Genomic DNA, 20,086 nt, shown 5'->3' on the forward strand with positions numbered 1-20,086 from the left:
GGCCCTTATTGTAAGCCACTAGACTTCTGTAACGATAAATGTTTAATGTATTAAGGGGAATATACTCTTTTAGTTTTGGAATGTGGCATTCCTTGACCACCGTATCTTTTCTTATGCACTACTTTGTAAACAAACTAAATAATGTGTTTTAGCTTACATATGCGAAATGAAAAGCAAGACAGTTACCATATCTCACATTCTTTCTTTAAATTAGAATCTGTAGGACATTGATAAAGGTTTGGACAAGGTGAAGCACTATTATTTTCGCACCAAAAAGTCTTAATTGTTGACTTTGAATGTACACAATAAGTCTTATGTAATTCAACAATAACTTTCTTGTTTATTTTAGTGAGCAATCCTTTGTGTACTTATAACAGTTGAAACAGTATCCATTTCATGTACCAAAACCTTGTACTTTTTTGCACGTAAATTTTATCATACCCCACCCACTTTTTTCTAATTACAAAGTATGCGTCCCCTTAACGAAACAAATACTGTGTATGAAATGTGAAATACAAATACATGTATGGTCCAATGACCTGAAAAATGGTCTTATTGATGGATTATCACCAAGTGTATTGTTGATAAATTAATCAGTTTTAATGAGCAAATACAAGTTGCGGAAAATAATCAAGAGATTGACAAGTGTATAAATGAATTCTACATTTTGATAGAAGAAGTTGCATCCCTTTTGTTTAAAAAGTATATACATGTCTGATAAACTCACATCTTCTGATGACAATAATTCGTGGTTCAATGAAGAATGTATTGAAAAGAGAACTGCAAGTGATCACTAACAACCAATCACTGAACTGGTAATTTTTAAGTCAATTTTCAAGATGTCTATTGCATTTTAAGTCGCTCGTATATTTTGTGCATTTTTGTATTTCAACTGGAATTTACACCTTTCCTGGTAAATAATTTTACTTCTATATTCTTTTACCGTCAGTACATAATTGTATGAACGTTAATTGCAAACAAATTATATTTTACCTGTAATGCAGTAATGCTAAGCATGATTCATTTTCTCAGGTGGCCAATGTTTGTTTACATATTTGACAGCTGTCATCTGTCATATCGCGTTGTAATTTTGATATTTGAATAATTTGTTAAATAGTTAATATAATTGAATTAATTTTAATTTCAGGATACCGATACATATTTACATATCAATTTTAAACCTCTGTATCATCGTGGTCATTAAACTGCGACAAATACTTTTGGTTGTCCGGTAATTAAAGGAACACGTCCCATAAATACTATAATTATATTCTAGCCGTGGCAGTACACCAAGGAAAGATTAATATCTTAACAGATGAGCACAGTCTATGAATTATCTTCAAAATAATAATAGATAAATAAGAGGGGCTACCAAAATTACGCCTCATATTCGAAAAGATTAGACGATGAATACAGCATTTATCATCAGCGTTTTTGTAGCTCTGATATCTTTTGGTAAGTACAATTCTTATTTTACTCTTTTATAAAGTCAATAGGATCAAAGTTATCCTTTATCTTAATAAGAGAATATACGCCTTATCTTGGGAGAGCCATCAATAAATTTGTGCTCTCTCTATGGAACTAAACAGGCGGGCTAACATAAAGGATGGCTCTCCCTTCTAAACTTGGCGGATAGGCGAACATAAAGGGCGCTTATTAAGATACGCGCACTTCCTACTATTCTAAACTAAGCGGACGAGCTTAAATGAAGGAGGAAAGGGTTTTAGATGCCCCTGATTGTTTTGGATATATTATTAAATTGATAGTCCAAATAATCATTTGAGTCATTTTCACCACGTGATATTAAAACATGTAATTTTGACCATATTTCTATTTTTTCCGACTTCTATATACAACTGTATAAATATTTACATTCACCATATAGTCTAAGGGCTAACTTTTCAAAGGACCTTGTAATGGGTTCTCTTCCAGTCCATTGAGTATAAAAATCCAATGATATGTTTGAATAATATAGATCATTGTGCTTTGATTTAATGCGGATGCCAGATCTCGAAGTGGTCAAGATTATTTTACAGGGGCAATAACTCGTGTTTCAAATATTTCAATATTTATTGAAGAATAGTATAGGGAACAATTATTTTCCTAAGTTGAATAAAATTATCAGTAGATTTGTAAAATGTTGATCTTCCGTATACATTAACATCGATCTGATATTAACAAACATAGTACTTAGTTGGAAATATACCGTAGTAGTTCTTTAAAAACCACAGCAGCACCCCCTTCCCCTGCCCCTTTAATTAGAACTGTAAAGTATTGGCAACCTCTTTGTATCAGTTGTATTACTATGTTACACTTTCAGCAATAATGAAATTCTGTTGCTGATACTGAATTATTATATATTTAAATAATTTCAGTCCTCCTCCTCCTCCTTCTCCTCATCATCATCATCATCATCGTCATCCGAATGTCTCTATTTCTACATAAATATACCCGACATTGTTAACAAACACTCTCAGATCAGTCAGCTTCCTGTCTTCCCGAACAAACACATCCTATCCTGTGTGTCATATACACAAGCATCAGTACACGGTAAGTATTCATTTTACATTTGCATCACCTCGTTAGACAGTCAGTTTTACAAAAACATATGGTAAAGTCAAGTAGCACTACAGGTGTAGGCTGCTGCGTCATTTTAATGGGAACCATATGCCCTTCTTTGTCATGGGTCCAACCAGCGTTAAGTGGTGATCGTAGGTGTAAGAACAGTTCAGTTGCTGATTTTCAGATATATGACTGGTAGTTAACCCTTCCTATGTGTTCATGCAATGCATCAGATATTGGCGGAAGTTTTCCTCTGGAAAATCCTTTCTTGGAGGACAGTTCATATCTAACATTGTCTATATTTTCTTTCGGTTTACCAAAATATAAATAAGACACTGTTCGTGTCACAGCCGAATTTGCTATATCTGATATTTGAATGGGATCCTCACCAAGTTCCATCATTCTCTCAAGTATTGACGGGTATTCTTTATTATTGTCCAGCTCTTTTTTTCCTACACCATGGAATGCATTCGTGGAGTCACAACCACTTCATGCGTGTATAACTGAAAGAGTCATTGAAAGGTTTTATCCTAATTCTGATGCTACATCATGTATTGGAATGGATCGTCTCAGCTGACGAACATCAGTCTTGAAGAATATCTTGATTCCAAGAATTAATGACAGTCTTGGACACAGGGTTAATACTCCAAAGTACGACACTTGTAACATTATGCTCTCTCACAGCATAGTCTCTATGGATGAACATTCTCCAGTCAGCCTCTTCATAGTCTGACTTTAGAACTCTATGTATTCGCTTTAATTTCTCTGAGCTTTCTTTGGATCCTTAAAACTACCAGCAAGGTACATTGTCATTTTATCCGACAAGTCCATTTTCAATTTTTCTTCCAATTTTCTTTAAAATTATCTGCCAAATTCACCTTATTAACTGCATTTGATAGGTATTTCAATGTTTGTCTCCGCAATGGAGTTTCCAATGTTTGATTTCATATCTCTTGAATTTGAACTTGTCCTCGTCTTGCCCTTTCTCCTGACTGATGGTCTTGGATTTTCGGACAAAAATCACCTTGTATATTGTTGTTATTACCATCAGTCAGATACAACACCATGTTTGTAATATCTAGATGTTTACCATAAAGTGCTTCTGTAGCTCTGCTGAAATTATAAGCTGCTGCCCGAAGAGTTGATCAAGGTTTAATGTTTAAAGGTACTGTCGTTTTTTTCTTCACTCTGTTGATATTTAGCCCAGCTTGTGTCAGTACGCTCTATCTCTTCATAACTTATTCCGTGTCCATTTTTATTGATTAAACGACTGCATGTTTCGACAGATAGATAGTATTTTCTGATGCAAATTCGTGTTTCTCTCTTTCATCTGAGTCTTGTCGACTGTATCAGGTGATAAAGAACGCTCACCTGACCCATGACACAAAGGAATACATTTCACAAGGGACAATCTTTTTTCCTTTCTTTACAAATATCTGTTGGATCTCAAGGCTGGATTGGTATTCCGGTGCATTCTGTTTTCAAAGATCTGAGTATAAGAGCTGTGTGAAAGAACATTAACTCTACTGTCTGATCTGTACTTTACTAAGACTTAAATCAGCCTCCATCGGTACAGACGTCGGTGCTTCTTTAAATCTTGCTGCTGAATGTATTACTTCTTCCAGCTTCAGTGATTTATCGACTCAACAAGTCAGGATTACCTTTACGGTTGGACAAAACGAAAATTGTCTGTGTATTGAGCATTTAGTTTCATTTTCAGCTTTTGAGAAGTGTAAGATTTAGCTTCGTCCGTGAGTATCGCTTGGTATTGCTGAAGTAAGATTGTCATTAAGTAGGCGTGTCCACATTTTATTTTAGGCGGGATCTTATTGATAAGTTTTTTTTCAAGAGCGGTATTGTATACGTTTTCTCCCTTTGGCATAACACATTCTCTTACATCTTGCTTAATGTATTTACAGTAGCACCCTTTATGTAGAGATAGTACCTAAGTTTTTCAAATCATAGGTATGAAGTTAAAAAGCTTTGAAGTGAATATATCCATATATTTGTCAAAAATAGATATATTGACAATATTTTAACCAGAAGCGTAGAGTTATGAACATTTAATATTTTCATGTAAAAGAAAATTTTGTGATCAAGGAAATGTAACTCTTCTTGAACCTGGAGAGCAGAAACATCAAAGGGACATAATATAGCGAATATTTTCCTTTGGGTGCATTTGATTTAACATTCAACTGTGATCTGGATTTCTGAATAATGATCCATGATACTGTGTGCTAAAAATATAGAACAACTGGAACAGTCCTTTAATAGCAAAAAGATGCTGTAGCAGAATGAAAATTGTTAAGGTCTAACTGGGACTCGAACCCAGGACCTCTCACACCTAAGGCAGACACTCTACCACTTCCCTATAACAGCAGTAGCTACAGCTAGGCAGTTTAAGTTCAACGATTACATTACGTGAACTGGAACAGTTTTGTGACAACAACACATAATTGGCCTACTCCGGATTATCGGCGTATTCGCTTTGTTACCTAACTGCAATTTTCGTGTAAAGAAAAAATAATCTAATGCTGCAAACGTTTTAATCGGTCAAAATTGCCCAAATTTCTCTGTCGTGTTTTTTAGAGTATGAACTTACTAATTGGTAGTACCAGTGAAATATAACTTACACTGCATCTTATATATTTGCCTTTTTAGCAGCTGGCGAATGGCAAAGACAGTGGGCTTTGTCCAAATATAAGCAATTACTTTACCAGTTTCGAGAGGATATCAATTGATAGGAAAACACAGTTACAAACTAAATACCTTTCTGCAACACATGGAGTCATTAGCATTCACTGTCAATCAGTATTATGACTAAGATTGACGATCATTCATTCATTCAAATAATTTATAGACAGAGTCCGTTGTTTACATTTTTAATCGTAACCGGTGCTCTTGTAAAAAACACTTTTTTTTTGAAAAATCGAAGAAGGCGAAGAGCTATGGTACGGTCTCTACTTTATGATACTTTGCTTTACTTGCTATCAATTTGTTGTAATCACCTAAGTTACAATTCATTTCTATGTTACCTTTTTCACTAGCTCTCTTTTCAAGATTACTACAGAACTCAAATGTAGATACATTAATTAGTTTTACACCTTTCTTGTACGATTTCTGTTCACAAAAGAAACACAACTCTTCAGTTAAATGGCCGGTTTGGGATTTTTAACTTGATGGTCTGCTCCTGTAGAACTTGATGATCCATGTGCGCCTTCATGTAACAGCTGGTGACTTCATAGTCTTGCTATATGATGTTTGCTTGTAAATGTAGAGTAACAACTTTTATGCCGGTGAATATCACTACAGTACTGGTGTCTCGTAATTTCAATCAGCGTAATATTCAACTACAGAGTCAATATACTAATCAGTGCCATTATCACCAGCATCTATGCGGCTTTTTAAAGCACTCAGAAAAGTAAATATTCACTTATCTGAAGCTTTTCTAGCAGTTTCACCTGTTTCAGTTTCGAATATATTACACGTATTTTTGTTTATACTTAATCTTCGTTTAACAGATATCCGTTTCAGCTTTAGGGCACTTGGTTCCATCATTCTGGCTTTATGCTACAAGATATCACTCAAATATGACTGTGAAATTCTTGAAAATAACTGAAAATGATTCTAGAATGAAAAGATTTACTGTCGAAGTTATTATTATATAAATTTTACAAGAAAACCATACCTTTGGCATTTACAATTGAATTTTAGTGGGTGGGGCTGGTAACAATTGCTATACTAATGCTGACTTTGACACCCACGCTTAATTTTAATGTATGTGGTAAAACTATCCCCTGGTATCAACATAAATTTTATACCTTGTATGTTGAAATAGAAATAACACTCCCGGAGCCAGCTCCTAGACTAATATATTTTCTGTGGAAAGAAAAGTATGTTTATTTTCGTATAAAAACATTGATGTAATAATAGAGAGTTTGAGATTTCAACCTTCGTCTTCTACTTCAACGTCTCTTGCGAAGTTAACGTATGAAGTTGAAGTCCGAGTAAAATTCCTTGAGATTTCAAACTTTACAATGAACCTTACTTCTTTTAATCCGCCCATTCAATTTATCTGTAATTATGATCGTTTTTCTCGTGCATTTTGATATCAATTGTCCGAAAGTGCATGAGTTTTACAAGAGGTTTTAAAAATAAAAAATTAAATAAAAACATTTCAATTAACATAATCATCGCATGGATATTAGTGCGATTACAAAAAAAAAACAACAAAAAAAAACATTTTATATAAAATGATGTCAGTATACAATGCACGATTGTAAATTATATATGAGAGGAAATAAAAATGATAATCATATCAACGTATTCTAGTGTTGATGGTGCTCTTGAAAGATATTACAATTAATATTTTTAAACAAAAACATGAGACACCAACTACTACAAATGCATTTCTCGATATACTTTGAAGTTAAGTTAAATATATGTCGAGATAAAGCAAACACAAAAGGCTGTTGACTAGTATTCATAGTTTTCCTTAAAGTTTATTTTTTACTTTGAATTGGTACTTTGTACATCGAATTCCTTAAAATACGCGTTTTACTTGTAGACTGTACCTGTTGAACATCTAACCTTTTAAAAGCTATGTTGATAACACGAACCCATACGGCTAACAAGAAACTTCTCGCATCATGATATCATAGATCTGAAATTGTCTGATACTTCAGAATTTTTTTTCCGTCTTACTAGTACCATTTTGTGTTTATAATTAAAACGCAATTGTCTGAAGTGTCCGACAGAAACGGATTGATTTTTTTGGGAAGTTAAATTAAAATGTTCCACCAAACGATAATCGCGCGTTATCATTATTTTTTCAAGTAAAATGACTGTCATGCTATGTGCCTCCATCCAGATTTCAGTCTTTGATTCATTAGCCAAACAAAACGTCATTATTCTTATACTTATTGATAGTGTTTCGCATCAAATTTAGTCCAGTTATACATATGGATAATCGAATAACTTAATAAGCAGAAATCCTGAAACTAAGCTTTTTATTTCACATAGTAATGAAGCGAAGTCTTAGGCTTACTTGATATTACATTGAAAACTTTAGTAGCAACGTCTGATATAAATAAAATAAACGCATATCGGTGACGTTTTACCCCAAGTATATATGAGAGACGTTGAAGGAGAATGCGAAGGTTGAAATCTCAAACTCTCTATTATCAAAGACGGCCCTCACGCGCAACCTGTCGTCATTCACAACATTTAAGTGGCGTCGTTCGAAAAAATTCTTTCGAAAACTGAAGTCAGAATTTCAAAACGAACATTAAATTAAAGCTTGAATTGTCAAAACTGTATGAGTTTTCATTGGATATTGTAAAACTAGGAACTGTATTTTCATCGGACGGCAAATTACAACTGAACGTTGGCGGGTCTTTTTGGATGTTCTAAGTAGATAATAAAGATATCGGTATTCTCGCATTTATTTTGATTTTCTGATACTCATGATAAGCACCCACATATTGTTGTAGCATGCTACCTTTGAAAATCACCCATCAGTCGTCAGTTGTATCTTCTTTCTTAAAAATATCGGTATACTCGCATTTATTTTGATTTTCTGACACCCATGATAAGCACCCATATATTTTTGTAGCATGTTACCATTGCAAATCATCCATCAGTCGTCAGTTGTATCTTCTTTCTTAAAAGTTAAAATCCGAATCCGAAACCAAAAATAATTGATGGTCATGTCTGAAATTTTTCATAAAACCATCTGCACTTTCCTCCCCTGTCATATGATGATAAAATTATTAAAGATATACCTGACAAAGTAGCTTACTTGCTGAACGGTATTTTGTTGGTCAAACACGTGCAGATGTCAGCACCCCACTACCGCATCAGCAACTTGTTGATCACGACACAATTGTTAGTATCACCATTTCCGCAGATGAAATAATATCTGTTTTGCAACCTCTCCTATATAAAGCCGTTGGTCCTGATGGTATTAATAACCTTATACTTTTTGAGCTTTCTTTAGAACTACATCCGGCTATTTATGTGACCTCTTTAACTATTCGTTGCGTATTTCTTCAGTTCCGGATAGCTGTAAAAACGCTCCCGTTATACCTATTTTTAATTCCTTGTAAATAATTACATGTAATGTAAATAAGTAATATCAATAAAGTATTTATCTTTGAAAATAAGTAAAATTTTCTTCATGAACATCCTCTGCAGTCTTGTTTTGTTCATGATGATAGTACAGTAAATCAAATACCATATATCCACAACGTATTTTCACAAGCATCTGATTCTGGTAAAGAAATAAAGGCTACATTTTGTGACATACTTATGGCAACCGGCAGTATTTGGCACAAGGATCTCATTTATAAACTTAAGTCTATTGGCATCTTATTATATTGGTATTCTTCATACCAGAATAATCGGAAACAAAGTGTTATACTCCATGGCTGCAAATCAACTCAAAAGGTAACCACTGCAGGGGGTTCCTCATTGACCAATCCTTGGCACCCCGAACCCCATCATCCCCTATCCCGCTCTTATTTCTCATCAAGCTCATATCAGATTAATTGCAGATGATACAAACCTTTGAATTGTCGTTGTAAATTCAAACGCTGCTTCTGCTATCTTAAATTCCGATCTTTGGACAATTTTAAATCAGGCATCAAGATGTCTAGTAAAGATAATCCCTTCTAAATTAGAGTCGATATTGATATCCCGCAGACAAAATAGAGCTGATCATCCTCCACTATTAATGCAAGGTCAACAAATAAACGAAGTCCATAATCATAAACATTTAGGTATTTTCCTTTCAAATGACCTTAGGTTGACTACACAAATTGACTACATAAAGCACAAAGTCTTGTCGCGAATAAATGTCATCAAATAGTTGAAAATAACCTCACACCATTCTATCTTTCAGATCTCGTTCCATCTAATATAGGAAGAGACCACAGTTATCCCCTTAGAAATGCTGAAAATATTCATACTATATTCATGCATAATGCATTTTACTTCAATTAATTCTTTCCATCAGTCATAAGAGACTTCAGTGCTTTTCCTGACGAAATACGTAATACTTGTTTTCTGTAGTTGTCTTTTCACACAAGGCTACGTACGCAATGCAGCTCTCAGTCTTCTGAGCTGTATGCCGAACACATTACTAAAACTCCATATTGTGATTGTGGTGATTTAGAAACTCCCTATCACTATTTTAAGTAGACCCGAGATATTCTTACTTCAGAATACAATTGTTTAATACAATATCACATTTTTGCACACTTCATGTAATGTTATTTTACATGGCAAAATCCTACGCTATTAGAAACCAACGGAGAAATTTTTAATGCTGTACAGAGTTACATTGTTCAATCCAAACGATTTTCGTCTACTCTACAAGAAGTGCACATATCAGAAACAGCTTAGTAAAAAAATAGTTTACCAACTCCCGGAATCTGAAAACAAGTGATAGTAACAGCAATAATGTAATCGCTACTAGTTTTGTTGTATTTCTCTGTTTTCCTGATATTTTCCATTACGGACATCTTTATTGATAGCCACTATATAACTTCCCCATTGGTAATATCCTTTAGTAAATGCTTATTATATTCCAATTCATTAAAAGTATTGTTATGCAATGAACTATATATGCGCATTGTTATAATAGGGAGAGGGCACTATCAAACTTATAAATCTTTCTGTCCAATCCTTCATCATGCTGGAAAAATAATACAAAATAAGCGCGTGCTCAGATATTTAAGTCCCAATGTGTTTTATACCCGTATAAATGTACAGAAATAGCATTTAATTCTTACATTATTCCATAAACCTGTAAAAAGCTCAATGAACAAAAGAAAGTGAAATAGTAGTAAATATACTGAGTATCTCTTTATAATGCCTTAAAAAAATGATATCCATTTTGTGCTTTACAAAGGATGTCTCAAATTATTCCATTAGTTTTTTTATTTGTTGATTCTGATATTGTCATTGCTTCAAATAATGGATACTATTTCATTAATCGTGGTAATTGCGATAGTAACATCAAATGTATATTTACAGTTTCAGCACAGGACCCTAAACACCACTGTAACACCGATAAAGACTGTCACGAAGTTGTGTGTTCTGACAAAAAACACACGACTTACTGCCACTCCTCTGAGTGCCACTGCCACATTGAGAACGAGTGTGACTTTAACTTTCAATGTAAACACTGTGGGGATACAAACTATAGGTGCGATAACGGTCATTGTCACGGTCCTGAATGTACACACATCACAGGAAGTCTGGGAGGACAGTATGGCGATTAAAAGTACAGAGGATTTTCAAAGAAAAGTTAATCTAGATTATATACAATATTGGGATACTACGCTTATTCTCAAACTTTTAAGTGTACATGAAATAAGCTAAATATCACTTAGGGTTATATTTATATGCCTTTATGCTATTCTTATTTTGTATAATTGTCAACATATGAACATTTATTAGCCCCCATCATGCTGACCGGTGTCTGTTCCCAAAGGACTGAATTTCATTGAACTGCATTTCAGGCCGGTCGATAGTTTTACCCGTCTTGAATAACTAGAGGGTTGTGGGTAGACATTCAAAGCATTCTTTGCTGCTGGTCCTGGACAATCGCCAAATAACTTAATCCTTTCTCTGAACACTAACCATACCCCTTCTCTTAATTTTTCTCCAATTACAGATTACGTAATATTTACACGTTGAATATTATCAGGCATGGGTCATGTCATGTTGCAGCAAGGTTCCTCTTAATGTCATGCCAGAATATATGGTGTTGATTTACTGTATATCTTTACTGTTTTTAACGACCGGTCTACCCTTCAGTTCTAGTCAACTAAAATTATCACGTTACAAGCTTAACAAAACATCAAATATGCGCATGCTTTTAGTGGTCCTAGATCTGTTTGACGTTTCTCATACAAAAAAGCCTAAGTTAGTTGTAACGGTCGATTTTCACGCATTTGAGTTAACGTGCAAAGTGTCTTCATTTTCATTAACTTTAAACAATAAATAATATGTTAGAAGAATAAACATTATAATCTCCAACTTGAAATAATCTGTGACTTTCTTTCGTTTCAGATAGCGCAAAGACTTAACACGTGTGGAAAAGGAAACTTAATAGAAAGCCATTGATATTTATAGAAGAAATCAAATAAAATGTGCATAAAACAAACAATCTATTCTTTCTTATTTCTGCAATAACATTAATTCGAAAATAGAAAGTGCTTGTTAGAGATTTCGGCTGTTTTATATAAAAACAAAACAAACAAAGAAAACTTTTTATCTATAGCTCACAACTGATGCTGATGCCCGGTGTATTGGGAGGCGAGAGCAGCAATTACCATTGTCTCTGCGCTTAGTCTTGAAACATTTTTCTTTTAGAAGCATGTGGATTACTGTGGTCAATTTGCGTTTGATAAAAGCGGCTAACTTTGCTTTAAATCGGATTTTAGGAATGAAAACTCGCTATAGCACAATCAAATCAGAGCAAATGAAACGCAAAAACAATTTTTTTTTAAAAAATATCATAGATTAGTCCTCGCTGCCGCGGGTGCAATATACAGAATTTATGGGGTAACATAATAAAAGAGTGTAAGGACATGTGCTAATTTTATAGTGTGAAAGTTCAAATATTACGATTGTCAGGACTTTAAGCTTGGAACTCTATTAGCAAAATTTTGTGACGAATAGGCATTTTGAAATACAATTACTGTTATAGTAAACGATTGAGTTCTGGTCTGTTTATTATTATGTAGACTTCGCGTCAATTAAGCATGCTTTATTTTTCTCTGATAGAGAGTTACAGGAATAAAGTAGAAACAAATTCAGACTAAATCTAAATATATTTAACGGATTTAAACCTGTAATAAGCTGCTTAAAATCGTATCTTCAGATCACTGAAGCGGCAAAAGAAGCACATCTTTTAAACTATGTCGTATTTAATAAGGCCTTTTGAAACACACCAGTTGGTTGCCTGTACAAAATATAAAGGGTAGATTTGCTGGAAGCACAGTTAAACCCAAACACAGCAATAGAGCCATACATCGCAAACTAAGCCCACAAGAAAAAAGATGCTGTAACGGAAAAATATTATGGACGGGTTGCTTAAAAATCAAACAAGTACATTTTAACATATGCAAAATACAGAAGAGGTGTGGTGTGTGTGTGTGTGTGTGGGGGGGGGGATGTTGGGAGCGGTGGGAAGGAGTAAAGGGTAGATAAAAGGACGATTTTGGGGGGAAAGTGGAGCAAGAATGAATATTCAAAAGGGAAAGCCACATTCATTATATGCAGTAAACCACAACGTAAACCACAGCAACGCGACATCCACGTACAAAAGACAAAAGTAAGAAAAAATCATCACCCAACACACACACACACACACACACACACGCAGGCACGCAGACACACGAACATACACAGAGACAAACAAGCTGGAAAAAAACAACAGTTGGGCACCGCCTACGGTTGGCACGATAACTTACTCCTAGAAAAAGGAGAAGGGATGCAAATGCAAAGGATCGTAAATGCAAGGGCAAAGGATGGGAGGGGGGCGATGGGGGTAGTGAGGTGAAAGAGGAAAGAAACGCGAACAACAAAGAAGACAACATACGCAGCACAGAATACGAGACAGAAAGAAAACATGTCGAAAACAGAGTCGCCGCCTTGGAACGGTCAGTAACCTATATAAAGGAAACTGTGGGTTTAAACGCGTTTGGGCATGTCAACCTCGCACTTACTTACCCTATTTTCAACACGTTAGACAAACCAATGTGAAAAAAATCACTCCACACTGAGAAAGGCTCTAATATTAGTGATAAAATATCAGAATCTGATCATATCAAGTAAAATATAAAATTAGGGTCAATATAATGTATAGATTCACCAATAAACTCAACAACTTGTCTCAAGTCAGAGCACCAAGAGCCTAACTTTAAAGGGCACGACTAAGCAACCTGCAACACAAAATTCCACTCCCTACTTGCTGTTAATTGAAGAAATTTTGAACGAAGCAAAATTACAAAAGGCAATACAATCAAATTCTTCTTCTATTTGTAACACGCAAAGGCCGGTAACAGCTTTTTTTGCCGTATTTGCAAATACAAGCCATCTGTTACTGACTATACGCGGTAAAGTATTGTTATATTAGATGAATTCATATCTCATGTATACATCAGTTCGAATCAACAAAAGTTAGATTGCTTTAAGATATGTGCTAAAAGATTTGTTTGTAATGCTAAAAACAACTTGCATGGCTTGTATAATGTTTACTGCATTATAAATAGAATAGGCAAGTAAATAACCTTTTAAACGTAAAGTATCTTTAGTTCGTGTCTTAAAGTTTGTAGCACGGTGTGCTGAGACATTTGTAATAAGTTAAGACGAAATTAGAGTTTTCTCATAAACAAATACTGATTAATTAAACCCACTGGTGTTAGTACCATATAAAATGTCTCGTTTTATTCCAAATAAGGGGACTCAAGCGTGATCCACATTATTTACATTCGGACTGAAATAAAATAACCAAAATCTAAACTTGATACCATTGAAATATTTAGAAGTACTCAAATTTATGAACTGTTGTATTTATAAATTAAAATACAATGTACAAGATCACAAACGCAAACAATGGGGGAAATGGGAAGTAATTGTACAAAATGTGTCTGCGCATAATTTTCGACGGTTGAACGGAAACTGTCATAACTTGCATTAAATAACGACGGAGTTACTATAGTTTTTCGCTCAACAATTGATTTGTGGAAATATGGGTACCACACTGCAACACTTCGTTATTTTCTACACTCGCTGTGCTTGAGCAACACCTAAACAAGCCAATTTACTGCAACTTAGACATATTAGGTCGCTGGAATTTGTTTTGCTGATAACCTTCCTGTTATGTCACTGGACAAAGTACTTAGTCAGTAGATATATGGGGTCAGCACTTTGAATATGTGGGCTTGTTTGAAAATTGCTTATTTTCATTATTGTGGCTAGGAACATACTTAGAAACAGTGGTTTGAACGTCAATGTAACGATCTTATACCATTCAATGTTGCACTATAAGTAGAGGAACTCGAACTCGCGAGTCTAAGAAGATTGTAAACATGCTACATATACTTCACTGTTTTCTTTGTACTCTTTGTGTTACCAGGCAACTGTTTCTACCTTTTCTACACGGTTTCAAATAACGCACTGGTTGACAGTTGTTGTGCTATTTGTTGTAACGGTTGGTTACATGTTTATTGGAGCAGCTGTATTTCCAGTACTGGAGTTGTACCATGAGCAGGAAACCAGAACATTGACAAGAAAGTTCATGTTTCAGTATTACAGAACTATTTCTGTCTTTTTTCAGTGTGACATTTTAGTTATATATGCCACTGCTTTAATGTTATATAAAGTGTTTTACACATATATACACTGTTAAGGGTTTTTGCTGGTACTTAACGCCGCTCTGACACAATGATAGGTCATATGCCGACTTTCTAGCTTATGACCGTGAACGAAGACTACAGGTGCATCTCCGAGCATTATTTCCAGCACAAGCGGTTACCTGAGTAGGACCACCGACCTCCCATAAGCCAGCTGAATGGGTTACTTACGTAAAAAGAATTCTATACCTCAGGCGAGGTTTCGAACTCACGGTGGTTATGGACATCAAATGTTTAAAATACTTGCTGGTAATTGAAGAAATTTTGAATGAAACGAATTTACAAAAGGCAATACAATTAAATCCACTGATTCGTCTTTAATTTTTGTTCCACGCGAGAAAGAAATAACAGACCCGGATATCAAAGATCCCTATCATTTTTCGTATGGATTATAATTATGTTATTTTATCCTTGTGTTCAATTGCTCGATTGCTCTAGCACGATACTGGGCCTGTATTCATTATTGATTTTCACTAATATTTTAAAATGCTTAATTTGCATTTACTTTCATCAATTCACTTCAGTACAAAGATACATAACAAAATGAACAATGCCACTTGAATTTTTAGAGACTTAGACCGTTGAAAGAATTTCTCTACTCAATCTTAACAATACATTCCAATTTCTTGTACATTAGATACAGCAACTTTAATAAAACAGTAACAGTAATAATATATAAATATGTTTCAAAATTTGCGTCATTGAAACACCTGAGTCACAATACAAACTTCGAGATCAATGATATATTTTGTTGGGATTTTGCAACGTCCGCGAAGGAATATTGTGTATCGTCAAAGGGATATGTCAGTTAGGGTTATTGTATCAAAACTCCTTGCTAATTGCAACTGCTACTACATATCCATAGTCGAGCCGTGTGCAAAGCTGCTACGTGCATAGATGATTAAGGATATATACTTCTTTTTGTTGTTATCGTTTTTGAAATCATCAATAATGTTTCATTTAAATGCATGACTTCTGCATCAATATTTGCACAGGTTGTTGATAAATGATAAATGCGCCTACCCACAAACTGCGAATGTTTCATGTTTTTGGAAATAGTCATTGATATCAGATCTTTCTCACACGAAACGCAATTATTTTAGTCAACTTGAACAACATCTGCTTTCGACAAATGCAAATTCAACTGCTAATTGCTTTGGTATTTCGCTATCCTGATCATAGATAAAATTGCAACTCGAACATCACATTAAGAGTGTTATATTTAGAGCACAACTTTTCTTACTCCAGACGTCGGATGGCTCAGTTTTGTTTTCCACGTTCGTACTTGAATTACCGATGTTTTACCGCATGTCATTTGAACATTAAATAGCAGAGACAGGGATGATCTTTTTGTGCAAATATATTTCCGACATGCTCAAATTGAGTAATCCAAGCTTCGCTGGTCATAAGTCTTTTAGCTATGTTTTACCTAGATTCATTGTAGGAAACGAGCGCTCGGTTGTCGTAGATACTTGCAAGCACATCTAAAACAACCAATCCGTATACATAAACACTGAGATATTTATACAATTGAATACCAGTAAAACAGATAAAATCAATGGCTAGACAATATTCCTTTCAGCCATCTAATCAAATATAATATCCATTCGTCTATTTCAGTACAATTAAAATTGATCAATGTAAAATATAACTGCTGAAATATGGCCAATGCCCATCTTTTACTGAATTATTTACTCCAAATGTAGAGAAACAATAGAAAACGTTTATTTTTTTTTGTACTGATAGTACACATTTATTCTATGTCTATCTATACATGCATTAAGTGTGTGTCCTGTTTCGAAGACGTGCCACAGAATAACTGTAGTCTTTTGTATTATGTTTATTATACCTGATTTACATGAATAAAAAAAGCGAAGTTTGCAGGGGCTTTTATTTGGCCAATACAATGTGTTTAGTGTCTTAACATTTTACTGAATGTATGTAGATGAATGCACAGTATTTGGTGTATTTAGCTGTGATAAGGCCACTCTTTGTTTCTACATTCATTTATGTTTTTAATTCCCTATTGAAAAACAATTGACTGACTAAATTAGCAAACACATTGATTCAGGAGGGCTTAAATTGTTCACTTGTCATCTTACAGTATAGCTGTATCATATTAGTACTATCAAAATGATTTTCACAAAGTTCATATAGAAGGAAAACTTGTGATGAGCCTTTAAACCTAATACAGATAAACTTGTTAATGTTAAGTTTATATCGACTGTATATAATAATTGTTGATATTTTCAAATATGTACGTTGGATCTAGTATACCTTTAAGAAATAGTCAGTTTCTTGTATCCGCTCGTACCCTTGTGTTTTGAAACCCCACACGGCATGTCGTTTTTTAATGTAAGCCATACAGATGGCTTGCGAACAATTTATGACATTAACCAGGTACCAGTTCATGCCTAAAATTATGTCCGTCCGAAGGAGTCACCCCGGGGTTTTCCTCCCACGATTAAACGCTGTTAAAAGCTGGAATTCTGTTTAGACACATACGGGTACTTGTGAAATGTTGCAAGTTTACATTAACTGATCGTTGTATCACGCCTGGTAAACAACAGAGCTGCCTCTTTCAGAGGTAAACGGGAAATCTCTCTGTCGCAACTTTTGAGCTAGTACATGTCGCGATAAATGAACGTCAACAATGGCGAGTATCATCATATTATTTTTGTATTTTTACAAGCATTGTATCGAATATCAATTTAGTACTTTCATAGTTCGAATGTTTCTTGACAAGTTCGACACTTAGGTAGACAAAATCTATGGTTCTTGAAAGGCAGATATACACAAACTTTCATCTATAAGAAACGCCAACTAGGTCTTATATACACATGTGTAATCAAGATCATATGGTTGTGTAACCTCAGAGAGAAAATCTTTACAATTTCAGTACGATATTTAAAACTATTCATATTATATGATCGACATCAATTGATATTACTGTACGTACCATGCGTGGTGTGTACAATTTGGTGATCTGACTGTGTTTGCTGTGCTCTATACTTCCAGCCACTATAGCCACTTAGCCCTCCCCCCACCAACCTCCGACCTCGGAGGCGTAAAGTTACATTTTACTGCATTTTTCGCATTTTATACTTTTTCATTTTCCCTTTGCTGAATTTGATTGTACGCAAGGAACAACCAGTACGTAGGAGAAGTCACATGTGCGAATCTTTTATACACTTTGCGAGCGTAGAGGGTTTTTTTCGTGCTGGATTGCGCATGTCTGTTTTCATTATAATAAATTAGTGTTGATCTCGTCAGTTTCTTACATTCATCTTTAAAAGAACATCACTTGATGGATTTGGGAGATCAAAGTATTGACGGTTTAGCTTGGATATGTCTTGAATAACGTATATCAGTGCTGGGCTTACTATGTTTTATAACATTTACAATAACTAAGCCGTCTCTTATGCTACAGTACTCTTGAATGGTCTGTCAGATCACACTGCCGCCATGCCTAGCTTGGACTCATACTTTATACCACATTGAACGTGATATCTGCTTTTATTTTCACACTCTCAATAATGTTTGGGAACTTCCCAGGTAATATTTTGGTATTTCTTTAATTTGTGGCAAGCACTCCCTGTCAATGACACTCGAAAGAGAAGTGCCACAATACCAAAATAAATGTAGATAGAATGACAAATAAATTTGGCCTCTTCACGGAATGTATCCGAATATACATATTTCCACATTTTAAAAAGTCTTTGTTTTCAGGTTTTAAAGTCTATATATGTTTATTTTGATTGTAGGAAGTTGATACAATCAGATCTAAAAAAATACACGCAGTAATGGGCAGAACAATAATTCCTTTTCACAATTGTGATGAAATGAGCGACGACAATCGAGTCTGGTTATGTAAAATACCACGCACTTATGGCAGACTACTGAAAAATGGCTGGTCTGATACCATAGGATCTGATACCATTCTACAATGTATATCGAGTTCAGAGATTCTGTGTTATTCCCACCATGATAAAAAGGAGAGCATGATCTTCGTTGAACTTACTTGTGTTCTTTCTCTCGAGCATTTTCGTATATTTCCTCGATAAAATGTAAGGAACAGTGCATGCTCATTAATTTATTTTGATATAATTAGGCTATATGTGCAATTTAGAGATATTTGTTAATAGGGATAAAACTGTTATGTGCTAGATATATGACAATGTTCTCACATATTGTAAATACATGTAAACGGATACATACACATAAGTGATAAAGTTCATACCGGATTGGTAATATTCATGTTTACTGTTCTGAAGGGGAAGTGATCAAAACAAAAAAAAATATTTTTTTAATAGAGAAAATAATATTAACAGATTAAGAATATCATATATAATATAATGCCATATTTCAAAAGTAAAAGGGCAAAACAGCAAAAGCAAAAATATTAATTGAAAAACATTGTTTAAAATTGTACGGCTCATTATTTTTGTTGTGTACATTACAGGTATAGGCTAATATATGGGAGAGCGGTGCCTTTGAGTGATAATGGCCCTGGCAAGGTGATAATAGCCCGAGGGCTTTAGCCCGAGGGCTATTATCTTCTTCCAGGGCCATTATCACTCAAAGGCACCGCTCTCCCATGTATTTACCTGTTAATACATGTTTACCTATAATATAGTAAGAAATGTTTTTTTGTGTCATTTTTATGGGCACTTGCATCTTCTGGCACAATAAATTTCAGCTTTTCAGTTTCTATATTATTTGTATAAGAGTCTATTTACTGTATAAAATCAAATACCTGGATAGTTGTACTTTTTTGCTTATTGCATAATTTAAGGATAAAAATACGTTATTTCACGAAGAATACACGATGATACGCTCAAGATGATAAAATGAAACGGAAATATTCGCTGTTTTACCTCCATGAAACGCCATGACGTCATTTCTGTTTACGGACGTTAATTTCCCGCGCTAACGCCAGGGCCATTATCGATAATGACCCCGGGGCTTATTATGATAATGCGATAATGCATGACACAATGCGATAATGGGAGAATTTTCAGCACAAATGTGCTACTATTTATAGGTACTCATGTAATAATATATATTAAAACGAAAACAGTTTAAAATATAGATAA

Source organism: Mercenaria mercenaria, chromosome 1 (assembly GCF_021730395.1).
Source record: "Mercenaria mercenaria strain notata chromosome 1, MADL_Memer_1, whole genome shotgun sequence".
In the NCBI taxonomy this organism is placed as follows: Eukaryota; Metazoa; Mollusca; class Bivalvia; order Venerida; family Veneridae; genus Mercenaria; species Mercenaria mercenaria.